An 18,398-nucleotide genomic window follows, 5' to 3' on the forward strand; every position below is an offset into this window, starting at 1 on the left:
AGCAACCTGCTTTGCATTGGACATTCCCGCCCTCAGGTCTGTTTCCTTCCCTTGACATTTGATGCCCTCTGCACTGGTATGTTTTGTGTTGCTATAAAGGAGTACCTGGGACTGGGTAATTTAAAAGGAAAAGAGGTTTATTTGACTCATGGTTCTGCAGGCTGTTCCAGAAGCATGGCACTGGCATCTGCTGGGCTCTCAGGAAGCTTTTCTGGAAGGGGGAAGGCAGGGGGAGCAGGCGTGGCTCTTGGTGAGAGAGGGAGCAGGAGAGACAGCAGGAGGTGCCAGGTTCTTTTAAACTAAAATCATACAGTGAGAACTCATCACCACAGAGAGGGCACCAAGCCATTCACGAGGGATCCACCCCCGTGGCCCATTTGCCTCCCAGCAAGCTGCACTCCAACACTGGGGATCACAATTCGACAGGAGATTTGGAGGAGACAATCATCCAAACCGTATCACCCTCTTTTGGGTTTCTGACTCAGTGTTGTCCCCAGTCCCACAGACTTGCAATTCCCAAAGCGTCCCCGCAACTGCAGGGCCATTGGCCAGGCCCTCTACCCAGAAGTCCCTTCGTCCTTCTTCACTGACACTACTCCTTCCCCTCCCCACTGGAAACCTCCTGTTTGTCATTCAGGTCTCAGCCTAGACATTCTTCAGTCCAGGCAACCTTTCTTGACCCCTCATTTGGCTCAAGGGCCCTTCAGGTGTTCTCCCATAGGGTCTGTATCCATTTCCTGGGGCTGTTGTAGCAAACTACCATAGACTGGGGACTTAAAGCAGCAGTCCCCAAACTCTGGGGCACCAGGGACCAGTTTCGTGGAAGACAGTGTTTCCACGGGCTGGTCCAGGGCAGGTGAAGGTGGTTTCAGGATGATTCAAGCACATTGCATTTGTTGTGCATTTTATTTCTATTATTATTACATTGCAATATATAATGAAATAATTATACAACTCACATAATGTAGAATCAGTGGGAGCCCTGAGCTTGTTTTCCTACAACTAGACGGTCCTATCTGGGGGTGATGGGAGACAGCAACAGATCATCAGGTATTAGATTTTCACAAGGAGCGTGCAACCTAGATCCTTCACATGCACAGTTCACAATAGGGTTCACACTCTTGTGAGAATCTAATGCCACCGCTGATCTGACAGGAGGGGGAGCTCAGGCAGTCATGCTCACTCCCCTGCCACTCACCTCCTGCTGTGTGGCCTGGTTCCTAATGGGCACAGACAAGTACCAAGGGGACCCCTGGTTTAAATAACAGAAATATATTGTCACACGGTTCTGGAGGCTGGAAGTTCAAGATCAAGATGTTCCCAAGGTTGGTTCCTTCTGAGAGCTGTGAGGGGAGATCTGTCCCAGGCCTCTCTCCTCAGCTTGTAGGGGGCCATCTTCTCCCCGTGTCTCTTCATGTCATTTCCCTTCTATACCTAACTGTGTCCAGATTTCCTCTTTTTACAAAGTCACCAGTCATATTGGATTAGAGTCCACCCTAATGACCTCCCTTTACCTTGACTACCTTTGTAAAGACTATCTCCTAACAAGGCCATATTCTGAGGTGCTGAGGTTAGGACTTCAACAGAAGAATTTGAAGAGGAAAAAAAGTAGCCCATAATAGGACCCTTATTACTTCTCACCTACCATAGGATATTAACCGGCCTCATTCCTCCTCCATTACCCTCACTGAGGGCAGGAATGTTGTCCAACCCTCCCTCTAGTCCAGTATCTGGCATGGGGTAGGTTCTCATTTCTATTCATGATTTCACATGCCTGCCCCTCTCTTCCCTTTCTTCATTGTGTAATGCCCTTTGCTACTGACAGCGTGGGCCCTGGTGGCCACAGGAATTGAACTGCCTGGCATGGGAGTAGGTGGGGTGGGGAGGGCTGCTCAGAGCCCGCCTGCTGTTGGTGACACAGCGGTAATGACCTGGACACAGCTTCCCCATCTGCTTCAACCTCCAGGGAGCCACCACCATGAGGACGAGGGTCCCTCCTTGGCAGGACATGCATCAAGCTAATTCTCCGGCTCCATTTCTTAATCTAATGGGTGGTTCCAGGAATCCAGCCATGTGCTCTAATGGGCCCCTGTCATTAAAGGCTTGGCAAATGCTCACACTCCCAAGCTCCCTAAAGCCCAGGAGGGCTGGCTAAGGGCTGAGAGGCACCAAGGCCATTTTCAAAAGCAAAAGGGCAGCAGGATCATAGTCCGACATTTTTTTAAACCTGCATTTATTTAGTAAATAATGTATGTTAATGCAACATATGCTGTATTATGCAATAATGATAGAAACAACCTGATCCTCCTATCCCAGACTTCACTCGCATCCTGCAGCTGCTCAGCAGGAATCCTGCACCCGCCTCTGGCTGAGGACTCCTCGTCAAGTTCACGAAAGGGCAATGAACGTTTGAGGTCAGCTCCTGGCTGCCTCCTCCCCTGCTGGGCTGCCTGACCTCCTCCTTGTTCCTCCCTTCTCACACCAAGCCATCCACACCTACCACCTTCCACAGACCCTCCTCAGACCTGCAAGACCTCCCTGACTGTGTTGGCCCACAGTGACCTCCAGTCTTGTCAGATCACCTCATCCCTTGTCATTTGGGCATTAGTTGACATACAAGGGGCGTTGCAACTTTACTGCTTCCTCCTTCTGTCTCCTAAGCAGATCGCAGAGTTGCCCTTTCTTCCCCAGGGCACCAGAGCAGTGCTTGGGGCAAGCCAGGATTATTCCAACTTCGGTTGACCGAGAACTTAATGTCACATCAGATCAGTGTTTGCTGGGGGCCTGCGTATGGGGCAGAGGGAGGTGATTGACTGCAGAGGCACATGACATAATTTTTGGGGTGATGGAAATATTCTAATTCTTGACTGAAGTAGTGGTTACTTGGGAATATACATTTCTCTAAACTCACAATTACAATCTGTGTTTTAATGCATGTAAATTATTCCTCAATAAAGTTAATTAAAGAAAACAAAATCCATGTTATCATAACAACACATAGAACAGGTTTCCCTCACAGTTTGGCAACTATGAAGTTCTAACCCCACCCTTGGTAGACAGCTATTCTGACACTCAATGACTGTGAGAGTTGACCCATGATACTTGTTAGAATCTGGGTTTGAGAGAGCACACAGCATCCATCCAAGACAATGCTATGGGGCCTGTATTATCAGGAAAATTTTGTCTTAGCAGGAGATTGTTAAAATTCACATAGGACATGTTTTATTTGCAAAAAATGGTCCAGGCCCCACCACCAGGAGCCTGGGTTCATGTCTGACAGTCCATGGGTTGTTGGAGGCCTGCTTTCCCGGTGTAGTTCTCTGTTCCTTTAACTATCAAATGAGGCTTCAGGCTGGCTAATCTGTGACACTTCTTTTAACTCTGCAATTCGATAATAAGGCTGCACCATTCCTGTGCACTGATAAAGTCACCAAGTCACTGGAAAATTGGTGCCCGTGACATCCAACATACTCCTGACACACACCTGCCCTTTCACGGGCCCGTTCCTAATTCCTGGTTCTTTGCTGAATTCTTCTTCCATCTCTTAGTTTTTCCTGAGTTCTTGTCTGGTCGAGACTTTCTCACCTGCTTCTCTATTATTCTGGCAACTCAGAGATAATAAGTTTTTTGTGGTGATGGTAGAATCCCCAGCTTTTCTAGTCTACCTTCTCTCTTACATGAGAACTTATGGTTGAGTGCCCTCTGGTACTCTGCCACGGGAAAGCACCAGTACAGGATGAGGACTTTATCAGTTTCAGCTCACATACTCCTCACGGTTCTGTGAGGTAAGTTTTATTATTTTATTTTCACTTTACAGAAAAAGAAACTGAGCCATAAACAAGTTAGAGGGACTTGCCCAAGCTTACTCAGGCTATGCATGCGACAGCAGGATTGGGAAGTGAAGGCCTCAGACCCCAGCGTCTGTGTGCTTGACCACGATGCCATTCTGCTTCCCTGAGACCCAAGGTAATTCAGGAAGACTGCTACCACCACGTTCTCTTTTCTTTATTAAGGAGAAATGCAACGAATATGACATCCAAGAAGAAAACCCTTCTTCTAAAACAAAATGGGTGATAGGATAATCCCCAACTAATTTTTGGATAATTTTTGCCTAAAGTCTTATCATTGCTGGGAATGAAGGGTTAGTATTGGAACTGCAATTATTAGTGGGGGTGGGGGATGTAGGTGATTTCCAACACAGATGTCCCCTCCACCCCACTGGAATTCCCACAAAAATGTCACAGAGCCATAGAAACCTCCTTGGGCAGGCTCCCAAACTTAAAGACAGATTGCCCTTAACATGGAACAACCCCAGAAAGACCTTTATCAAATTATGCCCTTATGGTCATGGTGTTTCATATTGAAGGAGAATTCAATGTAAAATGAGTTTAAGAAATGCTGGGAGTTCAAACACATCTCCTTACTAGTGTACTTCAAAACTTTTATTATCACAAGTGAATTGCGAATCTCCCAACATAGTTTACCATGTTTATTTTCACCATGGAAGGTTGTTGTTGGTGTATGTGTGTGTGGTAAGGGTAAGGTAAGGGTAGGTATTTGTTTTTGCTAAATGCCTTTCATTAATACCATCTTGAGGAAAACACAAAATGACATTTAGAAAAATACTGCTACCATGGGTAGAAGACAGGGTGAAGACTCAGACAAGTTAATATGGTGGCCAGCCTCCAAGATGGCTCCCAGTGATTCTCACCTCTGAGTATTCCCATTTTTGTGTAGTCCCTTTCCACATAAGGCTGACCCGTACTGCTAAGTAGGATATTTCCAGAAAGGATGGCATAAGACTTCTGAGGCTAGGTCATAAAAGACATTTCAGCTTCTTTCTTGATCTCTCTTGGATCATTAACTCTGGAGGAAGTTGACTGCTATGCTGTGAAGAACTCAAGCAGCCCAGTGGGGAGATCCAAGTGTTATAAAGAACTGAGGCACCTCACCAATAGCCAGCACAGGCTTGCTGGTCACAAGAGTGAGCCATCTGCGAAGCAGATCCCCCAGCCCAGTCAAGTCTTCAGATGACTGCAGTCCCCACTGTCATTCGAGTTCATGAGAGATTATAAGCCAGAACTAACCAGCCAAGCCACTCTTGAGTTCCTGACCCACAGAAACTGTGTGAGATAATAAATATTAATTGTTGTTTTAAGTCACTTTTGGGGTCATTTGTTATGCAGCAATAGATGCCTAATACAGTTAAGCTGAACTTCCATGATGTTTCAATGTAATGAGTCTTTGGGAAATAGTTTATACCCTTTAGAAATGAAGAGCAGTGGTCTTCTGGCTACCATATTTCTACAACTATATAACTTCTGTAACTACAGAAAAATAACAGCAGAAACATTTGAGAAAAACATTGGGGATGTTTTTCTGAATGAACAGGAAGACCAGTGGTGATTGGTACTAATGTGTGGCTCCCATAATTTCATTTCATCTACTACATGTAGGTACATGTTTTCTTTACCTATAGTAAAACGTTGACCTGCATTACATTAGTTTTTCTATATAATAAGAACAGCACATTACTCATTACTGCTATCTGCCTGTCTTGGGCTGTAAACCCCTAGCTGCAAGGACTGATAGTACACCTGGAACAAAAATTCTCATTTTGCTTAACAGTTGTGCTTATGGAAAAGGTAACAGTGTGCTCAGAGCACCATTAACCCATCTGTCAGCTTTTAGCCTGTTCCTGAGAGTCTATGAACTTAGTCTTAAAATCCTACAAAGAAGGAACTCTCATAATCTCAACAAAGGATCACATTCTATTAATATTTTAATGTCTGCTTTGCTACAATAAAGTTTTGCTATATTATGAGAGAAATTTTGAGCTACTGCCCAGAAGAGGATAAAACAAGATATTTAAAGATTCAGTACTAAATAATGTTAATAACACCAATATGATGCTTGGTCTGAATTTTCTTGGAAAAAAATACATTTTTAAAAGATACACATGAATAGATAAATATAGTCACAAACTCTCAAGTTGAATAAGGGAGGCTACATTTCCCTGAGCCTTGGAACAAGGATAATAAAATATTGCTTTTATGGAGCCCTTTTCTTGGAAAAAGAGCTCATAAAACTTTATCATACATGTATTTGCTCTCTTAATGTAATCATTTAATCTCCCTCATGCTTTTCTCGAAGGCATCTTTACTACCATGTGGCGGGGACTCCAGACTAATTGTGTTTACAGACAATGGTCAAGCCATCTTCTGAAAGGCCTGATTTTCTGAGGGAATGCAATAGTAAAAAACTCCAAGATTTTTTTCCTTTATCTGAAAAACAAAATTATTGGGGTTTACTAGGATTGTAACCAGTGTCCCTATGAAGCAATGAGCTTGTTGTGCTGATTAACCTTATCTGCTGCCTCCTCATTCATTCTCTTGGTCACACAGGTTGCCGTGGGAGAGTAAACACAGCCCTAGACCTTACCTTTTCACCTCGTCCTAATCTTCCTTTAGGGGCTCCTAGCAACTGTCCTGCCCACAAGAACCCAGTAAAAAGAGGAGGGTTGTGAGCTCAGACAAACAATTAGGCCTTTTGACCAACCAATATCAACCAAGAGAAGGGAAGGGTGTGAGCTCAGACAAAGCAATTAAATCTTGCAACCAATATCAACCAAAAGAAGGGAAGGATGCGAGCTCAGACGAAGCTATTAGGTCTTTTGACCAATATCAACCAGGATAAGGGAAGCTGGGGGGCTTCCTTCTGTGATCTTTATCAAATAAGTTAAGCTGACTCTCAGGGGATGATATAACCTCTAGGTTAGGTGTATCCATGCCTCGTGCGTTCTTTCATTTTGCCCAAAGAAGTGAGATGCCAAGCTCTCCCATCTCTTAATGGAGTGTTGGGCTTTGCTCAAGAGGAAGGGGCAGTGCAGGCAAACCAGCCACAGGTGAGGGTTGGGCAGTGCTCCAGGAACTGCCTCGGCACTCAAACCCAGAGCCCAGTTTTGTCCTGCTCCTGGCTGCCTTTCTTACCAGAGATGCCCCTCTATCTATATTGAGATTTTACCTTTTTAACAGTTAATGAAAGGAGAGAAAGATGCAATTACCAGCAGTTTAGGAGCCAAGAGAGCATTTCCAAAGCCAATGCTCAGATGTCTCTAGTCATTATTCTCCAATTCTCTCTCCTAATAGAGCTGGTTATAGCTCTTGATCTGAATAAAATTTCACATCCACGTCTTTCCTCACACCCTGCTCTTGATGGAAGTCCAGAAGGCCCAACAGATTATTGTTTGAATGAATGAAGGATAGATGAATGAATTAATAATTTTTCTAATGGAATAGAGCATTCAATCCTCAGAACAATCTGGTGAGACACACAAGTAATGTATTCTTCCACTTTTAACAGATGTGCAAACTGAGGTATGGAGGGATTTAACAACGTCCTAAGGTCACATGGAGAATGAGTGACACTGAATTAGAGCTTACAATGCTCTAAGTGGATAGTTCACAAACTATGTCTTGCTTATGCCCATTTAGTTGGGCCATTTAGTTGATAAGTAGTTAGCCCTGTTCCCTCAGCTTGTGGTGGCCCCGTTTCCCCCTTCCCTGACTCTGATCCATAAGCACCTCCCAGTGCTCCCAGGCTTTCGTGGTCCAACAAAACCCTTGTTTCTTCCCTGGTGCCGTCCTGAGACCCACGCATGGAAGTAACCTCTTCCTCCCTGGTGCCTCCCTAAGGCTGCTCATGATTTTCCATCCTGGCTCCTCTTTGCTGTATCCATTGGACACCCACAGCCTTGCCTGGATGGCCACTCCCACTACACCTGGGAAAAGTCTAGTTGGAGGAGGTATTTTTATCAGTTATCTTCGGGCACAAACAAGACCACTAGGAAGGGTTGCTCTGGCTGGGCACAGTGGCTCACACCTGTAATCCCAACACTTAGGGAGGCTGAGGCGGGTGGATCACGAGGTCAGGAGATCGAAACTATCCTGGCTAACACAGTGAAACCCTGTCTCTACTAAAAATACAAAAAATTCGCTGGCTGTGGTGGCACATGCCTGTAATCCCAGTTGCTTTGGAGGCTAAGGCAGGAGAATCATTTGAACCCAGGAGGTGGAGATTGAAGTGAGCTGAGATTGCACCACTGCACTCCTACCCGGGCAATAGAGTGAGACTCTATCTCAAAAAAAAAAAAAAAAAAAAAAAAAAGGAAGTGTTGCTCTTCTTCCTAATGATAAGTGGAGGAAATCACAAGTCAGGAAGTGTGGGAGAATGGTTAGTGCATAAGCCACGGTGGGTCTTATTATTTCTGGACACTTCTTGTGTTGTTGCTCCTTGAGCTCACTCCTTCCTCCCCTCTATTCTCTGGGGCATAGGGTAACTATAAGTAATGGGGTTGGGTTTTTTTTTTTCATTCATTTAAATGAAAAGACTTTCTCTCAAATTACTTTCTTCTTCTAATGACACCCCATTGATCAAAACATATTAATGTCTCTTCTGGAATTTCTTTCATTGCTTATTGAGTATTCTTTTGGATAATTCTTAATGGTGGCAACAATTTTCCATCCCTGAGGGTGAGTTTGGTTGTGGCTTTTTTGCCAGATAATAACAATGTAACTTTATGAAACATTTTACAGTTTTAGAGACTAGGATGTCCTTGGTGTTGACAGATTCAGAATTAAGACTTATGACTAAAGAAGATGGTAACTTTTCTTTGGGTAGAAAATTTGACATAAAATAAAGGAAAGAGACAAGTTTTGGGGGTGGTTCAAGAATGGCCCAAAAGCATAGCCAAGAGTTGAGTTATGGGCCAACCCCTTTGAGTAGTGGTGGCTCCACTGGGTAGCCAGAGTGACAGCTTTAGCGAAGGGCACAGAGTTTGATGCCTTCATTCCAATGTGCGAGTTGTGAACAACCACAGCCATTGCACCAGGCGCCTTCAACAAACATTCGAAAGTGCCTATTAAGTGTCAGGTGTGGAGTCATAAAGAAAGATGTAGGACTCTGATGTCTGGACTTGCAACCTAATGGGGACAAATGCAATGCTTATGTGACAAGTGCTGGCACAGGTGTCCATAGGACCACGTGGCACAAAGGAAGGTGCTGTCACATCTCTTGGGGCTAATGGGATAGAAGGGACTGGTGACCAGGCATGGAGTGTCAGTAAAGACCTCATGGGATTAGCAACAGTCCTCACAATTACCCCCCAGGGTAAGTATTCATATGCCCATTGTGCAGATGAGACAGCTGAAGGTGAGAGAGATTAAAATGCTGGCCAAGGTCACAAAGCTGGGAGCGTGGAAACCAAGGATACTTCCTCTTTGCTTTGCTTACTGCTGCATATCCATCTAGCACTGCGTGAGTACTAAATATCAGGGCTGGAATCTGGGTCTGACTGAAATGCAACACAACACTCTCTCTACCTCAGAATGCTGCCTTCTTTTTGCTGAAAAAAAATCAGAATTCATTTATTATTGTTGTTGTTTTAAGTTTATAGGCATACTTCAATGAAAGTGAAGTACCTAGAACAGTCCCTGGCACACTATCAGTGCTGCTTAAATATTTGCTGAATGAGGCAATGTGGCTGGTGCCTGGCTGGTGCCAAGAAAATCAGAGACAGATCGGAAGAGGAGAAGAGGGCAGATGCAGCACGAGGTGCATGCCAGGCACACTGGGCACCAATGGCATAGGAGGACCAGGTATTGGTTTTACTATTTGAGGGATAAGTAGAGTGAAGCTCAAAGATAGGCAGTTCCTTGCCCCAAAATCACTCAGCAAGTGGCAGAAATGGGCCACACGGCTTCTGAACACAGTCACTGATTGAAGTAGACAACGGGCAGCAGCCAGGGAGTACATTCAGGGGGCACAGGGCACCACTGAGTTGGGATTTCTCTTCTTTCCTCATTCCTAGGCTCTAGTACGACTCTTCTCTTATAACTTTAATCAAATACTGATGGCTATTAAAATGTAACCCCCCATACACAATAACTAATGTTTAAACTTCTCTAAATCTTCACCTTAGAAGGAATGAGCTTTCAATTCTTGTCTAAAGCCACATCCTAACTGTAGGTGGAGCAGAGCAAGAGCGTCTTGTCTATCTCCTTTTCACCTCATTGGTGAAGGAGAGATTCCTACCCTAGGAATCTGGGGATGGCCAAACACATACAATTGACACTGGACTGATGAGGTTGATAGTAGTTTGTCACATAGACTCACAGCCCAGAGGAGGAAGACGGCTCATCCCATGCAGGATCACATGAGGTTGCACTCTAGAGAAGAGTGAGCTGGCAGGGACTGTGGGAGGCAAGCTTCATAGTAACAAGAGCCAGAGATGACCCCGGCTCCTGCAGGGGCATGTGATTGGCTTGTTTGAATAATGTTGCAGGCTGGGAGAGGAGTGAAACACATTGGGCTGAGGACCAGGTGGAGTGCAGTTAGCCCAGCCATTGAGGGAACTATGCTGGTGGGAGACTTTCTTTGCTAAATGGGGGCATATCTAGGAAGAGCAGGGGAATTCACTATTAGGCCTTTGGGGCTGTGTGAGGCTCAAAGACATCAAGGTACCGTGTGAAAGAAATTTTGGGCCTTACAGTATAAAGTGAGACCTAGGGGCAGATGCTACAGAGTGAGAGAGGGAAGAAGGCAGTTTCACAATGTTACCCAAGGTGGGCCCCTCCTCCCAATGTAGCTGATAGCACCCCACACACAAGTCCATCAGCTGCGGCTCATCCATGCTGTGGAAGCCTTAACAGCATTAGAGAAGTTTGCTGTAAAAATGACTATAGTGACATGGAAGAATATCTCCAATATAGTGTAGAGTGAAACGGGCAGGGAACTGATAAGTGTGTAGAGTAAGATCCCAATCAAATATTAAAATGACCAGTAAGCCCAGTAAGTTGCTGCCAGCAATTTTCTCTGAATAGTGCAATTATGAGTGATTGGTTTTCTTCTGTAGTGATTTTATCTGGTTTCCATTAGCATTACCTTTTAAAATCATGTAGAAAATGTAAAATGAATTTACAAATCAAATTTATAATACTACCCTTATAATTGCTCATATATTTACCCTTACTGGAGACCTATATTTCTAGATATGGCTTCAAATTACTGTCTATCTTCTTTTTATTCTTTTAGAGATAGGGTGTCACTCAGTCACTCAGACTGGAGTGCAGTGATGCTATCATAACTCACCGCAGCCTTCAACTCCTGGGCTCAAATGATCCTCCTGCCTCAGCTTCCTGAGCAGCCTGGACTACACACGCACAACACCACACCCACCTAATTTTTATGTTATTTTTTGTAGAGGCAGAGTCTCTCTATGTTGCCCAGGCTGGTGTCGGACTCTTGGCCTCAATCCATCCTCCCCACTCCACATTCCAAACCCTGAGATTATAGGTTTGAGCCACCACACCTGGCCATCTAGCTTGTTTTCGGTTCAATCTGAGGGACAGACCTCTCCCCTTAGCATTTCTTGCAGGATAGATCTAGTGGTAAGAAACTCTCGGTATTATTTTTTGAGTGTATTACGAAAATAATATTTGGGAGGAAACAAACACAGAAATCAGAGACTTGACTGCCCCAGATGTCTGGAGGCAACTTCAGGAGTAAAAGAAGCCATCTCTACAGCCCACTTCATCACCAAGCTCTAACAATGTTCTTGGAAACAACAATCATACTGAAGACCCATATGGTACAGGAGACATAGTTCCCCACAATCAGAGAGAACTCCACAAGAGCTCTGCCACTTAGGCCCTGTGGGACTTGGGGAAGTGAAGTCACCTTCACCTTTTACAATAGGATCCTGTGCTTTCATATGGGAAAATGGGGAGGGGCTGACTTTAGGTGAGGGACTACCAACCCAGGTGCCTTCAGCTTTCGCCAGAAGTGAGCGAGGCCATTGGGTAGACTGTTCAGGAATAAGAACAGAGCTGCCAGAGCTGTGAAAGACTCTTCACCTATTCCTACTCAAGAATAGGAACAGAGCTGCTTGCGCTTCCAATTTTTGAAGAAAATCTCTCAAACTTTATTCTTATTTGAAGTCTCCTGATGTAAAATATTGCTGATGAATTTAGCTTAAAACAAATAAACCAAGAAACAATCCAAAACACTACAAAGGTCAAAAAAGACACGTCTGTCATGGGGATACATCTGGTCACCAGTTCACAACATCTGCATTATGTGATGTCCGAAGTCTCTTCGAGCTCGGGAACTTTGCAATTCCGTGATGTCTTGTTTCTCCTCTTGAGATGTGGCATGTACAATAGGGAAAGTCAAACCGAGGTGCTTTCTATCTTTGAGGCAACACTGGTGAAGACTGGAACCAACAACAGGTGACATTCTCAAGCTGATGAATTTTTCTCCAGCTCCATAGTGAGCACTCAGCTGACTCCCTATCCTGTGTTGAACACGGCTGTGCTACTTCAGGCTCCCATCTCGCTGAGGGTGCCCATGTCAGCCGATGACCTTTGTTACACCCCAGTGCCTTCAGGTATGTAAATGAGGAGCTTTTCCATCCAAACTGGACAGATAAGATGTACTATATTAGCATGTCACAAAGCAGACATGTGCGGTAGGGTCTCAGCTATAGAGGAAGGTGAGGTTCTGGAAATATTTTATGAAAAAAAAGACTCTGTAAGTATGAGAAGGGTCATCAGATAATATCAGCTTTTACAGATCGGGGCTTCTCAGAGGGATTCTATAAAACACTCTTCACAGAGGCTCAAAAGGAGTATTGATTTTTTTAGGAGCAGAAGGGGTCAAAATTACATGCCTTGCACAACAGCAGCCACTGCTCTGCCACTCTGGACCTTTCTAACAAAGAACAAAGTCAGGAATAGGCAGAAAGACAGAGCTGAGAAGGGAGACAAAGAGGAAGGCATTGTCTGGTCCTGGCAAACCTTCCCCTGGCCGCTGTATTAAGGCAAGATGAAGCTCTTCAGCAACACCGGAACCTGATTGGATGTGGTGGCTGCTGCAGTTGACAGCTGTCTCTGGGGACCTGCTTTGTGTCTGCAGGAAGGCGGTGGGAAAGGTCACCACAGGGCGGGCTGTGGCCCGATGGCACTGGCAGCCAAAGATTTCCCAGGTTGATGCACTTGCTCCTCCAAGTAGATAAAATGCCCAGAAGGCACCAGAAATTTTTGTAGTCCAGCAGGATGGTGCTGAAATCAGCATTGCAGAATCCTGATGGCATGCCCCTCGGAACAGGAACATGGATGCTTGCTGGTGTCTTTTGCTCTGGAAGGATGGACAAGTGGAAGGGAGGAAGAGGTTGCTCTTGTGTGATTGCAAAAGAGGACACAGCACCAATGTCCACTATGTGACCTGAGAGAGGTCCCTGGCCCAAAGGGGTACAGGAAGACTTCCTTAGGAAGGAAGTCGGATTTATGTTTTGTTTCTCTGTTCGTTCGTTTTCTGAGATAGCGTTTCACTCTATCATTCAGGCTGGAGTTCACTGGCGTGATCACAGCTCACTGCAGACTTGACTTCCAGGATTCAAGCAATTCACCCACCTCAGCTGCCAGAGTAGCTGGGACCACAGGTGTGGTGACCACCATGCCAACCTAATTTTTGTATTTTTTATAGAGGCAGTCTTGCTATGTTGTCCAAGCTGGTGTCAAACTCCTGAGCTCAAGCAATCTGCCCGCCTTGGTCTCCCGAAGTGCTGGTATTACAGGAGTGAGCCACTGTGCCCAGCGCTGAACTTATAAATCAGAAGGTCACTTTCCTGGGGGCTGTAGCCAGGAAGCTATCAGAATGAGTTAAACCAGCAAAGCTCTGGGAGTTAGCAACAGAGCAGAGAAGCAAGCACTGGCATCTGAATTCTTGCTACCTCCTGGAAGTGTGGAGATCCTATTCTTGAGTTTTCCTTCCCTCCCAGGTTCTGTCCAGTTGATAAGTAGACCAAATTTGCCTAAAAATGATCAAAGTATTACCTACTAAACCCAAAGTGTGAGGCTCTGAGAAGGTTCATCTGGAGAGCCTGCAGGGAACTGTACCTGCCATCCAAATGTGAATGAACCTGGGTGGAGATGCTGGGAATTTGAAGAGAAAACACAAAGTAATGGAGAGCAGGCAGGATTAGAGGAGGGCAGGAAAGATGGGCCCATGTTGTCTGTTTCCATGGAAGGATCCTGCCTCTGGAAATTGTGGCCTCGCAGATCCAGACTCCAGCTGATTGCACCACACACCCAAAGGAGGTGGAGAGCAGAGAAAGAGTTCACCCCAGGACCACTCCACCATGTGGAAACCTGAAAGGGAGGAAGGCAAAGGTTCCTGTAACCCCTCACATATACACCAGAACAGGGCTGGGCCATTGGAGGGGTCAGAAGCAATGTGAAAAGGGCTAAGCTCTAAAGTTAGACACCAGCTTAAAACAGAGTGGGGCCAGCCAATGAAAGACTATTGGTCATACCTGCTGCCAACTAGTGAGTGAAGTCAACCAGCAGGGTAACACAGCCATGCAGGGGGAGCCATGAGAGTTAGGGTCTAAGGAGCTGGAAAAGATCCAAGGAGAGAAAGGCAACAACAGACAGACAGAAGGAATGGCTATGGTTGCACAAAGAACCTCCCTGCCTTCACAAGCCCACAGCTAGGTCTCTTGCCGCTGCCTCAGCAGTTCTTTTCCCAAAGCTTCGGTCTCCAAGCCTGGCATCTGGACATGGGGCAAACACAGATATGAGAAAACTTCCAGTTATCAGGAGAGAGCCCAGAACTAGCATCATTGGAAGCCCAACTCATGGTGGTCAATGACCAGGGAGTCTGTAAGCATAGAATGACTGAGACAACAAGGATGGAGGTGGGGAGGGTGCATTGCAATCATGGGGAAGAACAGAGCTGGATCAGGTGAGAAAGCACTGGAAGTGAGAATAGTTAAGCTCCATGTTGTCGCTGTAGGGTGAAAAGTCTGACCTAGATGCCGGTTTCCCATACACTGAGCTTCCAAAGATGTCCAAGCATGTGTCTTCAGGGCTTGATTTGGACAAGATCTGACAAATATGGTAACCATTTTCCCAGCGGCCTGCATGGGCTGGGTCCCAGGAGGGCTGTCTCAGATGGCCTGAAGGCAGAAGGAGCCTTCAATTTAAGGAGCCACCTGGGCTTCTTTCCAAGGATTGTGCAAGTGTGAGGTTCTCCCTAGACTGAACATTAAGGAAAATGGGAATGTCCATGGTGACAAATCAGTTCAAGGATGGAAAAAGATTCTGTTAAAAGGTGAGACTTTAAGAAGCCTCTATACAACAGTAATTTCTATTCATCTACGTTTCTCAACTTTGTAAAATTTCATCAGTCAACTCATTTTGCTAAGACCCCATCTATTTCTCTGTTTGTAACTCCCTCAACCTTCCTTAATCATCCCTTTCAGTTGAACTTGAGCTAAAATATTTATACCATGATATTATTAGCAAAGTTCATTCATTAAAGTAATGTTTACATTTCCATTACCAGCCAGTAGTAGTCTTTCTCCTTTTGACACTAGTCATTAAGGCTGATCACTGAATGATTAAGGGCTTCCTGTACGTGGAGTTGTTCCAGGTTGCTCAGGTCTTCTGTTGGTGCCTACACTCAGGTCAGTGTTTTCTGAACAACTTCACGCTTGGGAAAGCTCGGGACATACTTCAGGTAACAAACGGTTTCTGTCGCAACGATACCACAGATGGAATCCTGTGAAAAGATTTCACTAATGGCCCTGCTGGTTTATGGGGATTAGCCTAATCTCTCCCACCAGCAGTTCTCTTTCCTCTGTCTACCTGGGGTTCCTCTAGTCAACCCACAACCACTGTGAGCAAACAGTGGCCACAGGAAGGAAGGAAGCTTATAGGGACTCAGTCATGTTTGAAAACTGAACACAGGCATGTTTATTCTGCAAAAAGTCCCTGTGTAAAAGGTAAGAAATGAGGCTTTGCCCTTTTTTGGAACTTCAAAACCTCGCTGGACTTACCCACTTAACAACGGAATGAGGTTCTATAAGAGAAGATAACTTCCCAGTGTCATGGAGCTGAGGCAAGAACCCAGATTGGACTCTTCAACCCTCCAGGCCTATTTTCACTGCACCGCAAGTTCTTACAAAATGGGAGCTGGCCTTGGAGCTGGCCATTTGGAGCGGTTGCCAACCTCCCAGAAATTAATGGAACCCAAGAACAAGACCTCACATAGTTCGTCAAGGAGAAGCCTAGGAGTATGAGGAGAAAGCTACAGAGGACCTCAGGACAGTAAATGCTCTAAAAAGGTGCATAGGTTCATGAATATTTCTTCCCCAGCCTTGAATGACCCAATGATTCATTTCACAAATGAAGAAACTATGGTTCAGAGAAGTTCAAAGACATGGCCAGGGTCATCCAGCCAGTTACCTGACTGAAATAAAGACCGTGGGACCCCATCCTCAGCCCAGTGCTCTCTGCCACACTGCCCTCCCACATCCCACTCATTCATTTAATAGCACATATTTCTCCTGCTTGACAACTTGAGAAAAGATGAATGTAAATTGTTTTTTAAAGAAAAGAGGGCAGGGAGAATCACATAGTTCCACTTCTAGGAGCTTATCCTGCAGATATAGTCATATATATATATATGAAATATATATATATATATATATATCTGTGAAACAATGTGTCCACAAGATTAGGCACTGCATTTTTTTGTGGCAATTATTTGAAACAACCTAGATGTCCACCAGTAGGGGATTAATGATATAAGTTATGGTATATCTATGTGGTAGAATACTATGCAGTGATTAAAAAGAATGAAGCAGCTATAATAAAGTATATGTACTGCTATGAAAGACCTATAAGCTACAACATTAAGCAAGACACACAACAATGTGTGTGTTATGCTTCCGATTTTGCAGTGTGTGTGTGTGCGTGTGTGTGTGTGTGTGTGTTTGCCTGTATCAAATAATTCTAGAAGAATGTCTAAGACACTTGAAACAGTGGTTGTCTTTTGGTCGCCAGTGCTTGGCACTTAGTAAATGCTCAATGAATACTTGTTATTGGAAGGAAAACATCCAGCCTAACCAATATTGGCTTTCAACAAGGCATAAAATAGAAGTCTATGTATCCAATTATTCTTATTCCCTAACATTGACACCGGGACCCACGTCTAGATTCCTGGGCTTTATGGCGTGAACATCTCTGCAGCCTGACACATTCAACTGCATTACAGCAAAGCCCAGGAAGCACAGCCTCTGGGGCTGGAGCACTTAACTCATAATGCTAAGAGGAGAGACTCACCATCCACATTTGTGTCTCACAGGAATTCTTAAAATCTTTCCTAGACACCATTTAATGGGAAGTGAAAAGTGGCCAAGGCAAAGACTTCAGTACAAAAGACAGACTCTTTTCTCAAAGTCACAGGAAAGAGCCAAAAGTTTAAACACCTTTGTAAATTTAAAAGTATATCTATTTATCAAAGAACTATAGGCCCCCATGGTGGGAAGATCACTTCCTTCCAGGGTCACACCTGGACAGCCCAGCCTCCGGGATTATCCGTCCCCACCACAGTTTGCCTGTAGATTCTTCTTCCTATGGGTTCCTTGTCTCTATTCTCCAAAATGACAACTAGTAAGAACTGAATATTTTATTTTTATTTTTTTTTTTTTTTGAGATGGAGTCTCGCTCTGTCGCCCGGGCTGGAGTGCAGTGGCCGGATCTCAGCTCACTGCAAGCTCCACCTCCGGGGTTTACGCCATTCTCCTGCCTCAGCCTCCCAAGTAACTGGGATTACAGGCGCCCGCCATCTCGCCCGGCTAGTTTTTTGTATTTTTTAGTAGAGACAGGGTTTCACCGTGTTCGCCAGGATGGTCTCGATCTCCTGACCTCATGATCCACCCGTCTCGGCCTCCCAAAGTGCTGGGATTATAGGCTTGAGCCACCGCGCCCGGCGACAACTAGTAAGAACTGAATAAACAAAACATGCTAGAGGTTAGATTCATGGTATTAATCTGATGGTTTCTATTTTCCAAGAGCTGAATGTTTATTAAGAGCAAACTAACAATAAAAACCTTACACTAAAACTAACAGTAGCCAATGCTCATATGGCACTTACCAGGTTCTAGGCACGATTCTAAGCACTTTACCAAAGCTCATCTATTTAATCTTCCTAACAATCTAAGGATGTCAGTATTATGATTGTCCCCACTTTACAGATGAGGAAACTGAGGCTAATTAACTTTCCCTAGGCCCGCATTTATTAAGTGGTGGAACCAGAATTTGAACCAAGAGAGTGTGGCTCTGGTATCAGTGCTTTTAACCACAATGCTAGAGATCAGAGGGAAGATTTAAGGGGCTGAGACAAGCCAACAAAGGCATGGCTTATATACCTGGCAGCATAGTAATCAGTGCTGACAATGGAGGCCCCTCATCCTCCAAACGCATAGAAAGGTTGGATAAAAGATAACAAAAAAATGATTTAAATTTATAACCAAGTTGAAAAGAAAGAAAGAA

The sequence above is a fragment of the Macaca fascicularis genome, chromosome 18 (genome assembly GCF_037993035.2).
Source record: "Macaca fascicularis isolate 582-1 chromosome 18, T2T-MFA8v1.1".
NCBI classification, from domain to species: Eukaryota; Metazoa; Chordata; class Mammalia; order Primates; family Cercopithecidae; genus Macaca; species Macaca fascicularis.